Source organism: Lissotriton vulgaris, chromosome 4_1 (assembly GCF_964263255.1).
Source record: "Lissotriton vulgaris chromosome 4_1, aLisVul1.2, whole genome shotgun sequence".
Lineage (NCBI taxonomy): Eukaryota > Metazoa > Chordata > Amphibia > Caudata > Salamandridae > Lissotriton > Lissotriton vulgaris.
In genome coordinates this window covers 1,164,760,201-1,164,776,288 of record NC_141691.1, presented here as the reverse complement: position 1 = coordinate 1,164,776,288, position 16,088 = coordinate 1,164,760,201, and positions in this window count along the sequence as shown.

Genomic DNA, 16,088 nt, shown 5'->3' with positions numbered 1-16,088 from the left:
TAAATGCCATATATAAGGCCCCTTTTTTAACTACGGTATATTTGCTGATGATCAAATGCAAATTAAGGCACTGATCCAGTGTGCTTCTTTTGGGCCTAAAACCATATTGTGCGTTAGATAAGATTCCTTGCCTTCCAACCAAGATGTTAAACTCCCCAAAATGACTCTGCCCAAGATTTTAACCGCAGAGTCAATGAGGGAGATAGGTCTATAGCAGGCAGGGTCACTCTTTAGGCCTTTTTTAAAAATCTGTACGATAATAGATGTAGCCCAGGACTGTGGGATCGTACCTATCCTGGCAGAGTTAAACACATTCGTCAGGATCCTAGCCCAGAATTTAGGTGCCGCCTTATACAGGTCCGCCGGGACCCCATCAGGGCCCGGAGCCTTATTTTTGGATGTCTTATTTATAGCTTCTTCAATTTCCTCTGGTTGGAAAGCCTCAATTATATCGACATTGGGATGAGTCGGGTTATCCTGTGGTTGGTCAGATAGAGGCTGTCTATAAATATTGCCAAAGTGGGATAACCACAGGTCGTCAGGTATGACACACTCCACGGGATGACTATCTGCTCCTGAGAAGTGTGGGTGGTTAATAACTTCCCAAAATTTGGAGCTATCCCGGAGGACCTCTGGTGATTGAAGATCCAACCATGCCTGTTCCTTAATGTCCTTCTTCCTAATGTAGATGGCCTGTTTGTACTCCTTCCTAAGTTGTATTATGGTGGATTTATTTCTTGGTGACTCTTTTAGTGCCTTTAAAAGGGCAGAGTGAGCCCTTGAGCAGTTAGAATCAAACCACCGTCTAGCTTTCTGTCCCCCAGTTTTTGTTTTCAGGGTTAAGTCATTATTAACTTGTTGACATACTCGATTAAAGGCCTATACCATAGTAACATTGGGGGAAAGGGGGTCCAGACAAATGCCTTCCTCCTTTTCAACTTTTGTTAGAACTTCTTTTAAAAAGCTAATCGGTGTTACATTAGACCATTTTAACCTTCTCCCCTTATCTTTGGTTATTAAATTTATCACTGTTTGTATACCAGATTCTTTAGAATCTTTAAAATCAATCAATCCGTCCTGTGAGACCTCTAGTACCACAGGATTGTGATCGCTAAAAATAGAGTCTACAACTCTATAGCTTAGAATAAAAGTCAAAATAAATGAGGAAATAAAAATAAAATATATGACTGAGCCTGTGTCTTTCCCCTTATATGTTATTGGTCTTGGTCCTAATGGACAGCAACTAGATTCATAGAGATTATGGGTGGCCAAAAAGTTCTCCAAACCTTCCCCACCTTTTGTATGTTCAAAATGTGTAAGAAGCGCGAGGGGTGGGCCATCCTTATCATTAACAATACAGTTCCTACTACAAAGATGAGTATTAAAGTCGCCCAGCAAAATAATCTCAAAACCAGATTTACCATAATTTATAATTTTCAAAAAATTCCTCAAGTAATAACAAAAGTTGGTTAGTGCTGACAAATTCAGGAGAGTTATAAAAATTAATCAACAGGATAGTAATCAAATTTGACATTGACAGTTCTACAACCAAGAAGTGTGGGGAGCAAGTCTGTAGCTGTTTGGCTTTCCCTTTCAGGTTGAGTGAGATTAATATAGATAAGCCGCCTTTTGCTCTACCCGACTCACTTGGCGTAGCCAAAATATTAAAATGAGCAAATCCATCTAATTCAAAGTTGTTATCTATGTCCCAGGTTTCCTGTAGTGTAATAATATCAAAAGATGAGAGAAAACTCAACCAATTCTCATCTTCAGCCTTAGATCTTAGTCCTGCGATGTTCCAACTGAGGATCCTACAGGTCTTCCCACTCGTCAATAGGGGAGTCTGGTTAATGTCATTTGTCTTCTCTAGTCAAACCAGATTATCTGTGGGTGAAAGTGGGGAATAACGATTAGATAAAGGGACACCCTCTGTGTATTTGTTATTCAATTGCGATGTCATTGTCATGAGTCGTGGAGCATGCTGAGTGGTAGGTACTGAAAGCCCAGCCTTGGGTTGCATTGCAAAATCACATGGCCCTAGAGTAGGACTGCTTTTGTTCCCAACTAACTTTTGTGTGGATAAAGTAGCTTTTGGGCCCCCCCGAGGTGGGTAGAAATATCCCAGCGGGAGTGGCCTGATTGCATTATTTGTTATCGGTGATCCATCCCAAAATAATTTCACTGCCACTTCTTTGTCCGAGAAATTATGACTATACAGTCTCCCATGATGTTCTTATTTCCATGTCCAACCCACCCCACCCTTCTAGCCATAATGATATAGGGGGTAATATCAAGTTCACCACTGGAATATTGCTTACACCATTCCTTAGATTTGTCTAGGAGATCTCTAGTAGATTCTCTCTCATTATGGGACAAGGGTGGAACACCACCTATTACTGCTACATAGGGAGCTGCTTGGGGTGGTAAATGCAGTCTAACAGTACTAGTTAAGCTATGGTTAGGTAAGTTGTGGGCATTATTAAAGCCTAACACAGTGTTTTCCTGTGTGGTGGATTAGGTACTAGCGCCACAATTAGGCACATGAGATGAAGTTGACAATTGAGTTGGTGGAACAAGTATTTGTTGTAATTGTGCGTTAGATGGAGTAGTTTTAACTGTAGTGCATTCCATTAACTCCATGGTATGGGTAACATTAGACTTAGTTACATCATTTGATATTTGCTCTTCAGCTCAAAAATCATTAATGAATGTATCGATTCTCTCACACCTCTTTAGCAATCCTGCCAAACAGCTATTCAGGCAGTCCACAATGTCTTTACCAATCTCTTCCAGTATTGGCTCGAGGCGAGCGGTAACCAAGTCTTCCAGTTTGTCCCCCATAATTAAACAAATGTCTTTAACAAGGTCCTGATGATGGGAAGTGGGAACACCTTTCCTCCCAATTTTCTTGGATTTCTTTCTGAAACTATTGGGGGACATATTCTGGCCCAAACCCGCATTCTCAGTGTGCTGCTCTGGTAAATTGGTAATGTCGGGGTGACTGGCAGGCAACTTCTCAGCCGAGGGGATTACCACCGTGGGGTGTAAGGGTTCAGTATCAGCGGGGCTAGAAACTTTTCCCAGTTCCAATTCCTTGTCAGCATTAGCAATTTTCTGATTAATGGCTCCTACTGCTGATATAAGGTATGAGATAATTGTATCTGCCTTGCGGGGTTTAGCCCCATGTCCCTCAAGACCCAAGTGTTTTCGCTTACCCATTTGTCCGGCCAAGGGGGGTGGCCTGGCCTGGCCTCTTCTGGCCCCTGACGGCCACAGACGGCCCGCCCTCTGCCCGGGCTCCGCCCGGCACGTCCCGCGCTCGTCCCGCGGGGGCGGGAGGCTCTCCTCACTTATCTAGCGCCTCCGGGCACGGTGGTGATGTCAGGGTCGCTCCGAATACGCCGGGGCACCTGGGAATTGAAGTTCCCGCCCTCGCGGCACTCCAGTTGCCGGTGTTGCTGCCTTGATGTTTCCTGGCAGTAAGGTGCAAGTGCCGTTCCCCTCACGGCCAGCGGACACAGGGAGTTGCCGGGTGAGTTGTAGCTTGTGCCCCCACAGAGTGCTTGGCCCTCCTCACTTTTCTAGCGCCTCTGGGCGCGGTGGTGATGTCAGGGTCGCTCCGAATACACCGGGTCACCTGGGAATTGAAGTTCCCGCCCTCGTGGCACTCCGGTTGCCGGTATTGCTGCCTTGATGTTTCCTGGCAGTAAGGTGCAAGTGCCGTTCCCTTCACGGCCAGCGGACACAGGGATTTGCCGGGTGAGTTGTAGCTTGTGCCCCCACAGAGTGCTTGGCCCTCCTCACTTTTCTAGCGCCTCTGGGCGCGGTGGTGATGTCAGGGTCGCTCCGAATACACCGGGTCACCTGGGAATTGAAGTTCCCGCCCTCGTGGCACTCCGGTTGCCGGTATTGCTGCCTTGATGTTTCCTGCCAGCAAGGTGCAAGTGCTGTTCCCCTCACGGCCAGCGGACACAGGGATTTGCCGGGTGAGTTGTAGCTTGTGCCGACACCGAGTGCTTGGCCCTCCTCACTTTTCTAGCGCCTCCGGGCGCGGTGGTGATGTCAGGGTCGCTCCGAATACGCCGGGGCACCTGGGAATTGAAGTTCCCGCCCTGGCGGCGCTCCGGTTGCCGGTGTTGCTGCCTTGATGTTTCCTGGCAGTAAGGTGCAAGTGCCCTTCCCCTCACGGCCAGCGGACACAGGGATTTGCCGGAGGAGTTGTAGCTTGTGCCCCCCCCAACTACTGGACAGGGGTCTGTCAGCAGCACAACATACAGGGCCCATTGTATTACACCATGTCTGGCAAATACCTGTTGGATCCTTCACACATACCCCCCCCCAACAACCTCACACCTGCAGCACTCAACACCAGTGTCAAACACACAAAATGGTGCCAAGAATGTCCAGTCAATAAACTGACAAACAATAATACTCCATGGGGGCATCCACAAACATCACACACACACTCAGAGATGCCTGAACCAATGCTGGCACAAAACCAACAACCAATTGCAAAGCTCACTAACAACAAACACAAACGTACAAGCACAGACCTGTGCAGTAAAGCTGGGGAAAGGCAATGGGAGCCCAGACAGAACACGAGTACACAATATCAGACTCAGGAAGGGAAATAGTAGCTCAGCAAACACACATACAGCTCACACAAATAACCCACAGATGCACAAGTCTGGGACACCCAGGTAAAAACAACACAACTAGAGGACTGTGCACCACAAACAGTTGAACTAAATATGAGCAACCATGACTGCAAAACAGTACAAGAAAATCACATATAACCATTTGGGGAAACTGTCCTGAGTATCACATTGGTCCTGTGCACAGATCAGCACCACAAAGCAAAGTGCAACACAGAAAGTGCTAGGGAGGCACACACACACACGCAAACCAAGGGGACAGCTGACATGACAGTGAAGTACTGTGTATGCCAGTAGTGGACCGGTCTGGAGTGCCCCATGCACAAACAGATGGAGAGTACACTCAAGATGGATAGGCACCTGAGGAACAGATAGGGGATGTTATGACTCCACACGCCATACTGTAGCCAAAAAAGCCTCCAGTGTCAGCAATGCATGAGAAACCACCATACCCACAATGTCAGTGTGGCTGGGAAGGACTGCACAGTGAGCACAAACAGTATCAAGAAACATGGCTGGTCAACAATACACAACACTGACTTGCCAGTCACACACTCTGCAAACTCACAATTGCCACCAACAACACTTAGGTGTCCGAAAGAAGTGCAAGGACACACCACCACACTGTACAGTGCACAACCTACAACTCCCACATGTGCACACAAGCCCACTCACGGGGCTGACTAATCAAACTCACAGGTACTCAACTCCTGGGTGACACATCTGCAGTTGCCATTGCAGGAACACATGCACATCAACACAAATTACAACGTTACCCCCTTCACACTGCACACTTCTTGACCACACAAGTGCACAGATTCAAAGTTACCCATGTGACTAAGATGACTGGCCTTCACAAGATGACCATACACCAACACATCAAGAAAAAACACACAGACATGATGGCTCAGGCCAGCCTGACTGCAATCCTGTGGATAGGAGCACACTTTGTGCTGGCAGTGCATCCAAACATCACATGTACAATTTAGCAAGCCTGACCAAAGAATGATCATGACAACAGTAGTACATCACAAACCACCATCATTGCACCCACAAGCCCAGAGTCAATATGACTTGAAGCCCCTGTCACTCCTGCAAAACCCTGACAAAGTGGAACAAGCCATTGGCAATGTTGAAGTGGCATACAGTGCATGTGTCACATTAAACCAACCCCACACAGAAAACCATTTATTTTGCAAGGACACCGACAAAGCAGACAACAGGAGTAACTGTCTTTATTCACATGTTACACAGATAGTAACCTAAAGGTAGACAAGAACAAGGTCAGTGGCCAGTACAAAGTGCAGTGATGTACATGAGATCCTGCACAGGGAAGGGGCAAACATCAGTGAACATCAAGCCCAGTGGCCAGTACAAGGTGCAGAGTAAGTACATGAGAAGCTGCACAGGGAAGGGGCAAACATCAATGAACATCAAGGCCAGTGGCCAGTATAAGGTGCAAAGTTAGTACATGAGAAGCTGCACAGGGAAGGGGCAAACAACAGTGAATATTAAGGCCAGTGGCCAGTACAAATTACAGTAAGGTACATTAGATCCTGCACAGGGAAGGGTCATAAAGCAGTAAACACAAGGCCAGAGGCCTGTCCAAGTTAAAGAGTAGGTACATGAGATCCTGTAGAGGGAAGGGGCAAACATCAGTGAACACAAGGCCAGTGGCCAGTCCAAGGTGCAGAGTAAGTACATGAGAAGCTGCACACGGAAGGGTCAAATATCAGTGAACACAAGGCCAGTGGCCAGTCCAAGTTGCAGAGTAGGTACATGAGATCCTGCACAGGGAAGGGCCAAACATCAGTGAACACAAAGCCAGTGGCCAGTCCAAGGTGCAAAGTACGTACATTAGAAGCTGCACAGGGCAGGGTCAAACATAAATGAACACAAGGCCAGTGGCCAGTCCAAGGTGTAGAGTAAGTACATGAGAAACTGCGCAGGGAAGAGTCAAACATCAGTGAACAGAAATCCAGTGGCCAGTCCAAGGTGCAGTGTAAGTACATGAGAAGCTGCACAGGGAAGGGGCAAACATCAGTGAACTCAAGGGCAGTGGCCAGTCCAAGGTGCAGATTAAGTACATGAGATCCTGCACAGGGAATGGGTGAGATTTTACCCTGCCATGGTCAGCCACACAGTTAGGTGCATGACAATGGGCAGTCCAGGGAATGCAGTGAGAGAGGCAGGTGTGTGGGGGAAACTGTGACTGAGACTTGGCTGTCAGCAGGACTGAGAGGTGGCTGAGTGTCGTGGTCAAATGGAGGACTCGACCGGAGAGAGACAGGCACAGCTGAGGTCGAGGTATCAGTGCCTATGATAGCCGGAGGGCTGCTTGGACTGGGTGGGGGTGGTGGCACGTGGAGGTGGAGTCATGCTGCCCTGGAATACAGTGTGGGTAGGAGAATGTGGAGGGGTGCCTTTCCACTTCTTGGGGAGTCCAAATGGCTTCCCTGTCTTAGGTGGAGTGGTAAGTGGGGCGGGCACAACATGCACACACTCCACCAATGCTGCATCAGGGGCAGCCAGTGGCCCTCCCTCTGGGGGCTTGCTGGATCCAGCAGGACGCTTGACCTGGCCTTGCCTTTGACTCTCCATCCCCTGTTGACCAGGTATCCCCCCTACAGTGCCCTCCTTTCCCTGATTCCCTGGGGTATGGATGGGAGTTGAGGTTGTGGGTGAATCTGCCTTGGAGCTCTTTTCATATGGACTCTTAGCAGGCACCAGCTTCTCAGCGGGCACAGCAACTGTCTGCTTGTCTTTGCAAGACGCTTTTGGGACAGGAGAGTCCTTGGCAGGGGATGCCTCTGAGGCATGTGAGCCTGATGCCTGCTTCTTGGCTTTATTCCCCTGAGTGTTACCGGAAGGGCTTTTGCCTTTGTGATCTGGGGTGGCTTTAGTCTTCTGTGGGGATGGTGTCTGCGCCCTGGACAGCAATTGTTCACACCCCTATGGTGGACTGATATACGCCAGGCTAGCCCACCCCGCTTACGCTTATAGAGGGGACGGTAAAGCTACATGTCCCAGCTCTTCCCTGTAGTGGTCTGATCACAGGTCTAGTTGTCAGCATGCCACAGCCACCCCCTGAGGGCTGGTTTACACCCACACCACACCCATCCAGCACATGCGTCACAGGAAATGTGGCGCTGCCAATTAAAGGGGCCGAGCGCACGTGCTTGAGGCCATTTCCTCTATCTATCGGCGAGTATCCCTGGGGTCATTATTTATGCATGAGGGCCTAGGGCCCTACCACATCACATTCTCCACTGCCTGGGGTGACATGATGGCACCTGCGCCACACGACTCAATCATAAAGAACCCATGACTTGCGGTGCACAGAGTTGGTGACAGCCGAGGCACTTTGGCTGGCAAAGGCCTATGGCCACGAGACGGTGACTTGCCGTGCACAGAGTTGGTGGCAGCCGATGCACTTAGGACGGCACAGGCCTTCTGCCATGAGACGGTGACTTACGGTGCACAGAGTTGGTGGGATCCAAAACATGTGTGAGGAAGTTTGATAGGGCTGGCTGTGAGACTCCTCTGACTCTGGCAGATGTTGGTTGGAAGGTGCCAGAGGCTTACAAGTGCAGCACAGCGAGCATCTTTGTCTGCGGAGGGATGTTGGTTGTCCACTGTGTTTGTACTGTCAGCCTGTAGACAATGTCTGTCAGGATGCGGAGGATGGTTGTCCTTTTGAGCCTGTAGTGAGCAATAACATCCTCTGGCGTTACGTCTCTGAGGCTGGTGCATTTTCAGAAGGTCCACTGTTGTGTTCTGCGCTGCCTCCGTGGTAGTCCGGGGGGGGGGGGGGTTCTAGGGGTGGGGCTGGTCCTGGGAGTGGTGGCGTGGGTGTTGTGGCCCTCTTGGGTCTCCGAGCTGCATGATCAGTGTCTCCATGACATGTGTTGGTCTTCAGATGTGGCTCTGGGCTGGGCTCCCTTTCATATTGCAGGTTGTTGTCCTGCTTTACACCAGTAAAAGCCAGGTGTTAAATCCCTGCTAGTAACATGCCTTATCGCCTGTTTTTTGGATTGGATCGCCGATCTGGCTGATCGTTGAAAATATCACAAAGTGGTGTTTTCATGTGTGTTTGCATGGGAACGCCTACTCTACATATCATTCGCATTAGTTGTTGCTCTCATCCGTGGTGATATTTTATGCAGAAGCTATAGCTAGAAAGTTGGCGATATCAGCAGTTTGCACCAGCTTGAGAAGGGGGTGATAATTCTTTTGCTTCAGTAAAGTGCTGATAACTCAGCTATAGGTCCTTGAGAATATGCCCCTGTGTGTCATAAATATCTTGTATACTCTGTACATCCGATACCAAACATGCAAGGATGTTTTTGCTGCATTTATTCATTGTTGGGTTATTGATAAAAATCTTTTTCAGTTTCAAAACTCTCACATATTTAAAGAAGTACATTTTTACTTCAAACAAATCCCCCACCTGCACTGGACTTAAACCGAATCCTTTCTTTAACAGAGAAATCATTTCATCCATCAGTGTTTTGGAGGACAGATTGATTACCTCCGCTTCATTATCCTGTATTTTCGTTAGTTCTTCCTGTCTTCTGATCTTAAGTTCATTCTGTAGTCTTCTCGTACCTGCTTGTTTTCCCCTACAGGTTTTTTGTTTGGGTCCCCCCACCTGGGTTGTGTTTTGTTGCCTTTCTTTATCATGCATATTTCCATTAAAAAATAGTTGCCTGGTCTGTTTTCTCCACATATGCGTGCAGCATTGTATGCCACCCTATCGCTGGTAAGTGGAGCACTGAGTGATGTAGAGCTCCATGAGATAGAAATGGTCTCTGGTCTAGTTTGATTACCGCCCATTTTCTCACTATGTGTGATTTGGTCATATTTTCTGACTAATGTAAAGATCCTGCCATCTCTGTAATCTATCTCATCCTTTTTCAGTGTCCTGCCCTTCCTCGGTTTGACGTCCTCCTGGTGTTTTTGAAGGACCTCTCCTAAAATAGTCTAGTTCTTGTTGGTGGCTTCCTGGAGGCCTAGATCTTTATTTTCGCCCTCTAGAGTGCTAATTTCTATCTGGAGTTGTGAGACTTTGCGGTCAGCATTATTAATTAAGATGCCCATTATTGTTACTGAGTTACATGTCAGTGCCTCCTCCCACTGTTTCAAGTGGTCCTCATCTAGATCATCATATGTTGGGAGTCTTTGGGCCCTTAGGCCTCTTGGTATCCTGTTGAGCCTGAGTTACTGTTTTAGCATTACCTCATCCCACCATTTGGCATTTTCTCTTTTTATTAACCTCTCTAGTTTGATAAATTTGTCTCCAAGACCCTCTTTGTGTGATAGACTTCCACTGTGTGTGGATGTAGCCACTGTGTTGCCTTTAGCCATACTCTATTAATACTTACTGATTTGCAACATCATATTCTACTAGTTCGTATGCTGGGGCTGCCTCCTCACTACTCATTCAAAGGAAATTGAAAGGTGGGGTGTTCTTCTGTGTGAGGCAATGGCGCCTCCTGAGTGTTCTTAATTCAGGCTATATCCCAATCAAGCAGTGCAAAAGGTGAGGGAAAACACCCTGAGCCTTCTGAATGAACCTAACGGTCCAAAATTACAATGTTTGCTCTAGCCTATGCACATGCTATTCTATACTTATAATTAGCTAGTCACCAAGCCCACAACCTCAACCCCTAGCAGGTCCAGCAGGTCCTGCTCTCAGTCCAGGATGTTGAACCACCAGTGCATCAGCTGTTTGTGGGTGTGCCGGACCCCAGAGCAGTGATAAAGTGCCTTGCACACTCTCGCCAAGCACTGCTGATGCTGTAAAACTGTTAAATGGGCTAGAAACTTGAGAAAAACAGTGGTTATGAGTTCCGTGTCAGATGTAGCAAAAAAGAAATTGGAAATCACCAGTACTTACTTAAATAATCCCTTAATTTAATATATATGCATGTATTATATTATTGTTTATGGATTTAAAAACATTTATTCAAAAGAATTTCAAGACTGACTCCTAGAACTGGTGCTTTTGACAGGTTTTCCCCCAAACTTTTTGCCTTTTGCCTCCTATTTTTCTGATCGTGTTTACGTTGGCTGTGGGATTCAGGGCATTTTACCATTGCTGATCAGTGCTAAAGTGCACATGCTCTCTGTATAAATTGTGATATGATTGATTATCCATGATTAGTATATTTGATTTAATGGTAAATTCCTAGTAAAGTGCGCGTTGTGCGCCAGGGCTAGTAAACCAAATGCTACTAGTGATGTAAATGTATCTCAGACCTGCCACTGTATTATCGGCGCACGGAGTCGTAAACTGCCACCTTCCTGTTCCTTACCTGTATGCAAAAGTAAGACATGTACTGGTGTGTGTGACATGTCCTGACAGTGAAATACTGTGTATTTAGTTTTCACTATTGAAAGGCTGTCTGTCCCACAGGCTTATCATTGGGCCTGTGCTGTAACATTTTACATGTGTAGTTTTTCATAGGGGCAAGATATAAAAATTTAGTTTAGGCTCTCTGAAATCAGAATTTAAAAGTGGTTCTTAAATTCTGTGTTTGAAAATGCCATTTTTTTAAAGTGGGCATTTTCTTACTTCACCATTCTGTGTTCCTCTGGCTCTTTTTGTATTCAGTATCTGGTTTTTGAATAGCAGGAGCTCGGATGTGCATTCACTCTAGACAGTCACTAGGGAGGTTAAGGTGAGCCCTGCCTTGCCTGGTTGACTTATCGATGGGCTGAATATACCTGGTCTGCATTTAGAGTGGTGGGAAGATTTTCGGTTGCACCTTAATAGGCTGTGTCTCCTTTTTCACAATGTTGTCTTCACCGCCTGTGGTTATGTTGTACCAGAAGGGACAGAAATGGTTTGGACTGGGTTCAGAGACCCTTAGAGCAAAGAGAACAATTACAAAATGGGGTATACGTATTGCACCTAAAACCCCAGGACTTTAGATTACTTCAAGGAACAGGAGGACCTTGCAAGAAAAAGAGCAGAAGGGATGTGTGAGGATCACTGCCTTTTCTGTGTGAGGGGTAGGTTGGTTACTACTTCTATCTGTGTGGGAGAAAGGAGACACACTCTTTTTGTAGTGCTGTGGCATCATGCCTCTGAAGATAAATCTCTAAGAGCTTATGTGTGCTGGCCTCCAGTTGAAAATCTCAGTGTGATAAAAGATTTCAGGACAGATCCTTGCTGGATCTAAAAGGACCCTGCCAGGAAGAAGTGAGGAAAGACTGCAGGAAGAGCAATGCTCTGATATGTGTTGGATGGGACAGCCTGCAGTTGCTGCTCCTTGCTGGAGCAGGCAAATGACTTGACTGTTCTTCCCCCCTTTATGAGGAAAAGGGCAAGCTGAGCACTTTATGGCAGCTCAATATGAAGAGTGCTTTAATTGTGCCTAGGAAGTGAAGAGCACTCCCCAGCGGTTGGGGGAAGTACTGCTGGTAGTGCCCGTTTTCTCCCCAGCATGGAGTTGTCCTGTGACACAGGCTGTGGGAAGCATTACCAGTACAGCCCAGCAGCCATGTCTCCCATTCGAATGAGGCCCCCCCTCCCTTTCCGAAAGGGGACACAGCATCCAGCATACCGGGAACTGGCTGGGGCCAGTTCCCTGGCTGGTTCCTCTAGAGTTCACATATTGGCTTTTGGAAACCGCTGACTCCTTCAGTCATGTGTGGCATCACCAGAAGGAAGCTCGCAGAGGCAATCAGGCTGTTGTCCGTGGCCACCCTGCAAGCCAGCACCACCAAGAGAGAAGCGGATGGGACCGCTGATGTCCCACTGTGAGCTGGGTAAACAAAGCTGCTCCCTTGGCAGGAAAGTGAGGCCAGGAGCCCTGAGGTGGTTGAGGAGCTCTGCCAAGCATCTGGCTGGTAGTGGGAAAGGCGGCCCACCACCAGCAAGGTGAGACCACAGCCCTGCAAGGACTCAGGTCCAACGAACACCTAATGTCGAGCCACTGGACCTCACTCCCACTGCACCCCAGTCTCATGGGCAACCGCGTAAAGGCTGAGTCAGGAGGGGAGAGCCCAAGAGCCTTCCCCAGTTGCCTATCTGTAGTGGGAGATTAAAGGCCCGGACTGCCCTCGCAGCTGCACCACCTGATCGCAGGCAGCTGCTTCCTTCAACACCTACCTTTGGGGGCTCTGCTCCTGTGGCCTTTGCAGGGTGAGCCCAGGAGGACCCAGCCACATTTTATCCCGGCGGCTAAGCCACAGGCTTTTGGGCAGTTGTATCTCCCTGTTGGGGGCATTTTGGTCAGATGACCTCATTGTCTTTCAGCAGCCTGCAATTTCTGCATTGTATTAATCCTGAGGTCAGCATATGTCATGTCCTAATGCTTCGAGGTGATTCCTTGTTGGAGGGACCTGACGTAACAATGTATTTTGGGGTTGCATGAGCGGCACAATGAGGTTGTTGTTTTTGTGATGGTGTGCATTACATGTGCCACTCTTAATTGATTACTTCAGTGCACTATGCGTTTTACTTATGACATGGGCAGTATATATGTCTTCATGTTATTGCCCTATCTGTGATATGATGACAATTGCCTGGTTGGCAAAGTGATTCATGGTCTATGTGTTTTATATGCATTTTTATGACAACTGCCTTGTGGCAAAATGAACAAAGTTATGTGTGGTCTAATGTGCTTTACATACTACAAGGTGATTTATGGTCTAGGTACTGTCATGACAAATGCCTAGTTGGAAAAGTGATATATGTAAGTGTGATCTAAGGTGTTTTATGCTTAATACAAAGGATATTTTTATATAACCTTGTTTGGAGTCTCTTTTTGTGGTGTGCCTATGGAGTCACTGGTTTGTGTGTGTGTGTTGCGCAAACGTAATTGAGGTAATATGAATTTTCATGGTCAATTGTGTCCCCTAACGTAGACCCCAACGGCTCCATGTACGTGTTTCAAGTACATGTATGTTCCCTCCATTTCCAGCTATGAAGACGCAAATACATTTGCGTCCAACGTTAACATGTCCTCTTTCAGATCCACCATGAATGGGTCGGATATTCGGTTCCTAAGTGTGCCTTGCCAACGTCTTTACATGGTGCACTTTCATGTTTTACTCGCTTTGGTGAGTTAGGCCCTGATTCCTGCCATCGAGCCCTTTCTGACTTCTTTTCCTGAAACCTACAGTTTGCTGCTTCCTGACCTCTGCCTTACTCCCTGTGCGGCGAGCGGTGCCTGGCTCGGCCTGCTTGCCTGCCAAGATTGTATTCAGCCTTCAAGTTATCTGCTCCGCTCCTCGAAAATACATTTCTGTCTAGTAGTTTAGGAAAACATCCTTCCCAGCTGCAGAGCAAAGGGCCCGGCCTCACTGTCTCCATGCAAGTAATTCATAGCTCCTGTTACCATGGTAGGCCCATGGCCCCTCGCATCTCATGTAGACACGTAGTCGCATATGCACGCACTAGCAGTCAGTATAGAATAGCCTCTGTCCGAGAGACCTTTCCTTCTAGATAGTACAGTTCCTTAAACACAAGATATTAGATATGATTTGGGATTAGGTTGTTCTGACACCCCAGACTTCTGTCTCCTCATGTAGGGCTAAGTGTCAAGTCCCCTTCACCCTCCAGTTCCACGTCAATCACACGTCATGCTGCTGCGCGCGCATCTCTGCCACGTATTTCTGCTGACACTGCAGGATTCGTCTATGGATCCACCCACCTGTGATACGTTTCAAGTGACGTTGTCTAGCACACGCCTCCGTGTACGCCCTCATGCACGACTTCTGTTACGCACATGTGTTCTTATCTCGTTTCTCTCAGCTGTTATGCCTTCTGCATCTATCTCTACTGTAATGCATTGACTATATATATGATGTTCTGTTAATAAAGCATTGTACATGTCCATGTCCATTCCCTTCCTGAACCCTTGTGGTGATGGAACATGATACCTGGTTCGAACTAATTCCTTTTTAAGGAATAAAACCCTTACAAAACTCAGATGCCACGGATTCTGCCTCTTATTTTTAACTGAGTTATTCTTATTGAACTTTACCGCATAAATTAAGTATAGGTAATTTAAATTTACCACATAATTGGCGCCCGAACAGGGACCCCTCCCCCACCTTACGCGCCGGCGGTGCGTTGCAGGCCCGGTCCCCTGCCACAGCCGGACGGACAACTACGCGTACCCGCAGGATTTCCTGTATCTCCCTCAGGCCAACGGAGGTGACTGAGGCTGCGATCGACACCCAGACGAGGCGGTGAGGAGTGCGGAGGATCCCGACCAGAGCCTAGCTGAGAGAGCAAAGTCCGAGGTATTCAGAGGCCCACCAGTTCCGAAGTTCCGAAGTGCCTACGTCACGAGTCGAGTCCAGTCCAGTCCGGTCCAGTCCAGTATCGAGTTTCCGAGGCCTTCCGTTCCGTGCTTCCCGGTGAGTACCGTTGCTGGGGACGCATCTAGACGGGTGCATTAATTTGTGCCCGGTCAAGACGGGTTTGGGTACACAGACCCGGTCTGCACTGTTTAGCGGTGTATCTGTACTGTTTAGCAGTATATCGAGTATGCAGGGAGCTAGTTTTATTCTAGTTATTGTTGTTCGTTTTCAAAATGTTTAAATGTGTTTTAATGTCGTGGTATGAGTGATTGTTCGATCTACATTATTGTGTATATTGTATTAATTGTGTCCAAGTCCGAGTAAGTATCAAGTACCAAGTAGTACGGCTGAAACATGCCGCTGTTCTCTAAACTAAGACAGATAGGAACTAGAAAAGGGATACTAGAGGAAGCTGTTCCCATTCCACCCAGGGACACTCCAGGGTATTTTATGTACCACAAACACGGCTTAGATGCTGTATTATATCTCGACTTGTCGGTGGATTACACCAAAGATTTAGCAGAGAATCAGAGATGGCCCGCTACTGGGACATGGGATGCCGATTGCATCATGAGAGTAGAAGAGGCGTTATGGAAAAAGAAAGCTAGACAGTCACAGAAAGATGCCATTGAATTATGGCGTAAAGAATCACACAGACGTACAGAGAAAGCACTCAGAAAAGCAGAGAAAAGTAGAGAGGATTAAGACAAAGCCCGAGAAAACGTATTAGTTGAAGAGGGGATACGAGTAAAAGCAGAACAAGTAGACCGACAACGAAACACTCTTATGAATGGTATGTATCCTCTCCTGGCTGAGGGTTTACCTAAGGCCACTCCGGAAATACCGAAGGATCTGCCCCCTCCATTGCTCCCGACTAAAGTACGTCACAAGACCACAAAAGACCTTTTCCTTTCTTCCTATCTAGACGATGTAGCTCCCTCATATACTTCTGTACCTGCTCATGTACCCGTACCACCTGCTCCTGCTGACATCTCCCTACCCCTACAGCTTCAGCTCCCAGGTCCGCAACTGCAGATCCCGCCCCCTCTGCCCGCACCTGCTCCCGTTGTTCCACCCGGTATTCAACAACTGCATCCATCAAATCCTTTTGGG